The sequence below is a fragment of the Sturnus vulgaris genome, unplaced genomic scaffold (genome assembly GCF_052056855.1).
Source record: "Sturnus vulgaris isolate bStuVul1 unplaced genomic scaffold, bStuVul1.hap1 Scaffold_180, whole genome shotgun sequence".
Classification (NCBI taxonomy): domain Eukaryota; kingdom Metazoa; phylum Chordata; class Aves; order Passeriformes; family Sturnidae; genus Sturnus; species Sturnus vulgaris.
In genome coordinates this window covers 3,174,275-3,179,894 of record NW_028276110.1, presented here as the reverse complement: position 1 = coordinate 3,179,894, position 5,620 = coordinate 3,174,275, and positions in this window count along the sequence as shown.

Below are 5,620 nucleotides of genomic sequence, written 5' to 3'. Positions count from 1 at the left end.
AGGGGGTGGCTGTGTGCTTGTGTGTGAGTGAGGAATGTCTGAAAGGGGAGAGCGAGTGAAGACCCCGGGAGGGACTGGGAGGGAAAGTCCCAGCCCGAGAACTCAGGAGAAAAGTCTTTGAGAAGGGAGCTGATGCTCGGAAGAAGTGATTTAAGAAGGGATTGAATGAGTCAGGTTCAACTATCTGTTGGGAGGATAATAGGTGTAAGTTTCAGTACGTGATTAAGAAAGATTGTGGAGAGTGGCCAGAAAGAAGAGAACCAGGAGGAAAGTGAGTATGCTGCTTTGTGGCTTCCAAAAGGGGAGGGTAAATTTATAGTTCAAAGGCAGGAAAAAGAAGGTTATTCGTTATACCCTTTGCAAACTAAAGGACAGCCAGCAAGAAGGGACTGGCTAAAGCCATGGGACCCGTTAGATCACCTCCCACCCCCATACAGACAGCCTGTCCAGCCTGGCCAGCCCCTGGTCCCTGATGCACCCCCTATTCAGGACGAGCCAGTAGCACACAGAACTAGAGGCAGAAGGGGACAGGAGGAAGAAAGCGACAAAGAGGACGAGGAAGCAGGAAGGGAGGATAGATTATACCCTCTTAGAGAGGTTCCAATGGCAAATCTGGCCCCAGGACAGGGACCTATTGGTTACGTGAGTGTTCCCCTGAACACTGGGGATGTTAGGGAATTTAAGAAAGAGATGGGCAGGATGCTAGAAGATCCTGTTGGAGTAGCAGAGAGACGAGATCAGTTATTGGGACTGAATATTTACACCTGAGTGGAATTGCAGTCTATTTTAGGAATCCTGTTTACAGTGGAAGAGACAAATGATTAGACAGTCAGGAATACGGGATTGGAATAGAGATCATCAGGGGCCAGGCCAGGGAGATGAGAAATGGCCTATGGCAGATCCAAATTGGAATAATCAGGAGGTAGAACATAGGCAAAATATGAGAGATTTCAGGTGGATGATTATCCAAGGAATTCAGGGAGCAGTGCCCAGGGGACAAAATATAGGGAAATCTCTGAGTGAGCACCAAGGGAAAGATGAGTGCCTGGCAGAATGGTTAGAGAGACTAAGAAAGGAATTGCAGTTATACTCAAGCATGGACCCCAATACACCAGCAGGGCAGGTCCTTTTGAAAACACAATTTGTAGCTAAGTGCTGGGGGGACATCAGGAAAAAGCTGAAGAAATTAGAAAATTGGCAGGATAGGGGGCTTCAGGAGTTGTTGAAGGAAGCGCACAAAGTGTATGTTATAAGAGATGAGAAAAAAAAAATAATAAAAGCCAGGATTCTAATGGCAGCAGTCCAAGAAATGCAAGCAGCCACAAACACAAAGAATTTATCAGGAAAGAATAAAAAGAAGAAAGAAAAATCAGGTCCTACTTCTGCGGACACGAGACCTATGTGCTTTTCTTGTCACAAAAAAGGACATTTACAAAATTCTTATCCTGTCTCTAGGGGTACAGGACCCATTTGTTTCTATTGTCATAAAAAAAGGACATATAAAAAAAATCGGAAAAAAAAAGGCAGCAAAATAAAAAAAATTGATTCAAGAAGAGTAGGTGGGTCAGAGGCTCATTTATTTAATAAGGACCGAAACATAAGAAGACCCCTTGATAATGCTGAAAGTAGATTCTCAAAATGAAGAAATCATTTTTTTAATAGACACAGGGACTTTTTTTTAGTTTAGGATAAATTTGGGAGGAAACCTTTGAATAGAATTTTTCTGGGAAACAAATTTAAGCAGTCTTTTTTTAATTAGTTAGAGAAAAAATATTTCGTCAGAGACAAGTGGGGAAAATAACTGTTTATTTAACAGGCAAAACACTTTTCAGTATAAAAATGAACAATATTAAACAGCAAAACTTCTTGTTGTTTCAAAGAGATGACAGATTCAAAAGAAGGTTTTTTTGTGAGTTGCAGCTTGACTTACTTAGTCTGGTATCAGTTGCTTCAGTGCTGGGAAATGCCATGGCCCAGGCCAGGCTAGGTGGGCTACAGTGTGAGCTTCCAGTGCTTTCTTGGGTTTTCAGTCCAGAGCAAAATTAAATAATTCAAGGAAAAAAAAAGAAGAAAAACACACTCCAGGGAATTTTTTTTACTTTAATTGGTTAAGAAGAAAAAAAAACCTAACCAAAAAGCAAAAGAGAGTTCTCTCCCGCTGTCCACTGCAGACAACTAGGTCTGTGAGCAGGAATGCGGGGGAGTCAGTGTAGTTTCTGATAACTAATTCTGCACTTTTTCTCTCCTCTTTCACTCCTGGAATCAGTCTTAAAGCTGCAGAATTCAATATTCAACACCAACTGAACAGACTATTTGGGGATACAAGCATCATAAAATAAAAAGAAACAATTTGGCTGATGATGAAGCAGGGGGGGAGCCCTGGGAGAAAGCAGCAGTGTGAGTGTGGCTTTTGGGGAAGCAGAAGCACAGGGTGGGGCACCATGCTTTTCCTTGGCAGAAGTGGAGGCTGTGAAGAAGCTGGGGGTAACCCTGGAAGAAGGATGGATTCTTCTGCCCAATGGTAAAAGAGCGGTGCCAGGACTTTTGGCCCAACAGATCCCAGACAGCTCACATGGGGGGATTCACTGGGGCACGAGAGCACTTTGTGACCATTTTGTAAAATTTTATTAAAAAACAAATTACTCAAATTGTAATAAATCGAATGAAGTTAAGGAGGGTACTGGGTGCCAAAAGTTACAGTCCATATAGAGTTAGCATAGAACCACTGTACTTTGGGACCAAGAGAGAATGTGATTTTTGTATGTGCAGTGAAAAAAATATTATTTTACTGCTGTTTGAAATACCAGTTTAAAGTTGTTTTAAAAGGTGCATTATCAAAGTCTGGACATCCTGAATTAGCTGCCAGCTGCAACCTCATTGAACCTGAAGGCAGAACAGTGCTGATGAGAAAGAATCAGACACCTCGTTGATCAATAAAAACAGCCCAGGAGGATTGAAAAATTTCTCCAAAAGCCTCCAACAGTCAACATTAACTGATTTATTTGAAGAACTACAACTCCAGGAAAAAAGACTGGTAACACCTGTTATTAAGAGGGTCAAAAACATAATTAACACACTGGGAAGGTACTAACCATAGCTTAAAGTGTTGTCCATAAATTTGTGTTATTTGTACCTATTGTTTTAATTTGTAGTAAAGAGTAACTAGAGTGAAAAAAAAAAAAAAAAAGATAATTAGTTTGTTTAAGTTGTGTATGTAAACAGCTAACTTTAAAAAAAATTTTTAGTAATTTTTTTGGAATGCTATTGGGACAAGTTATGTGAAAACAAATCTTGTAGTTGGCAGATCTCCGGAGCTTTAGTGGATTAGGAAAAATAGCTGATCAATCTAAGGAGAAAGATAAGCCAGTGCTGCAGAACTACGAATATTTTGTGCCATCTTTGGAACAAAAAAAAAAAAAAGTTAAAATAGTTCATACAAACCTTATGAGGCCAAGGGTATCAAAAAGAAACAAATTCCAGGATAAAAGCTTTGCTACCGAGAAGATTGACATCTCGGCCCTTGGCTGCAACCCAAGGGGCCTTGAGACAGGTAGAAAGTTAAAATTCCTGAGGATTCTTTTCATGGTGCTTACAATAATACCCCTGGCAACTGGCTAAAACCATAAGACAGCATGGAGCAAAAAAGAACAGACCATACAGGAACAAATTACAAGAAGACAAGCAATGCAAGAGCCAGCAGTAAAGAAACAAACTATTCCTGATCCCTGTAGGTCAAGGATAAGATGGAATCAGGTTTTGTGGCACATTCACATGTTACTGCTGCCTGTTATGACTGTACCAGCTTTTTAGAAAATTGTGTAAAAAGTGCAAAATTCTATTGAGTAAGAAGAAATTTAAGATTCAGTAAGTGAACTCCTTATCCTAACAATAATCAGCTTTGTCCTAAATATAAAATTTTCTTTCGTTTTGAAAAATATAATAATGCAAGTTAAAAAACAAAAAGAAACAAAAAAAAGATAGGAAAAGATCAAAAGGAAAAAGTTAAGAAAATTGAATAAGCTGTATAAACAATTAAAACAGCACTATAACGACTGGGATTTGCCAACTTCAAACAAAAATTTGTTTGTAGATCTAATGCAAGAAATTGCCACAGAATTGAGATTATCTAAATGTTTTGTTTGTGGAGGACTTAGAATGACTAAAAGATAGCCATGGAGAGGTGAGGGTTTGGCTCCAGAACAATTTTTAAAATGGAATCATACACAAATTTCTAAGACCCTAAAACGGCCTGAAAGCTGGGTCCTGAGTCATCAAGTCATTGGAACAGTTTGTATAACTCGGGAAGGGAGAAAATACACTGAAGTGGTGGGATATACTCCTTGCCTATCTACTTTAGTAGCAAATTCAAACAATAACACAAAGACCTGGCGACCCAAGAGTCCTACTGGATATTGGGGAATAGCAAAAGAAATGGATTGTGAGTGGAATAACCAAACTGATTTGTGCTGGCATAACAGTCCTGGAGCTAACCCCTACCAATCCATAAAAGACTTGAAATCTTATTAGGAACAACCAGAAAATACAAAAAAAAAATGGAAAGCCCCTGATGGAATATATTGGGTTTGTGGGCAACAAGCATACAGTAAACTACCCCGAAAATGGGAGGGAACTTGTACCTTAGAAATTATACGACCCTCCTTCTTTGTCAGACCAAGGTCTAAGGGCAATATACTAGGAACACCACTTTATGAAACCTTAGAAAGAAAAAAAAAAGAAAATTAAATCTCGACTTTCCGATGGCGGGAGGAAACCAAAAATGGAAAGATGAAGAATGGCCTGCAGAAAGAATTATAGCATACTATGAACCTGCTACTTGGGCTCAGGATGGGTCTTGGGAATATAGAACACCAATTTACCAGTTAAACTGGTTAATAAGGCTCCAGGCCGTAATGGAAGTCGTCTCAAACCACACAGCAGACGCTTTAAAGTTGTTGGCCAAACAGCATTCACAAATGAGAGCATTTGTACATCAAAAGAGAATTGCCCTAGACTATCTGTTAGCAGAAGAAGGAGGAGTTTGTGGGAGGTTTAATGAATCTGAGTGCTGTGTGGAAATAGATGACCACGGGGAAGCCATCACCAAACTTGCTGATGAAAAAGTGGCACATGCACCAGTTCAAAAATGGAATTCTATCCTGAAAGCTGACTGGTGGGATAATCTTTTTGGGGGTGTGTGGTGGAAAAAATTAGGATTAATGCTATTGTGTTCTGTTTTAGGTCTATTGTTTCTGCCTTGCACGATACCATGTCTAATCAGACTAATACACTCAGTAATTCAAGGAATGCAACTTACAGCCATGCCCATGGATCCAGAATTAACAGCAAAAGGGAAAATAAAGTCCTTAATGGTACTGAAAGCGCAATCTAATCGCACTCAAGGGAAAGAGGTCGAAAAAGTGGTGACTGAATGCAAAGAGAATACCCTGGCACGAGAAATGTTAATCAAATTTGAGAAGGAGTGTGAAAAGCTGGAAATCGCACGAGAAATGTTAGAAAAAATGGAGGCTAGTATGAAGGAACATAGACAATACCAAGTAACAACCTTCTAAAGCACGAATCAAAATGATTTAAAAAAAAAAGAAATGGGGGAATTGTGATA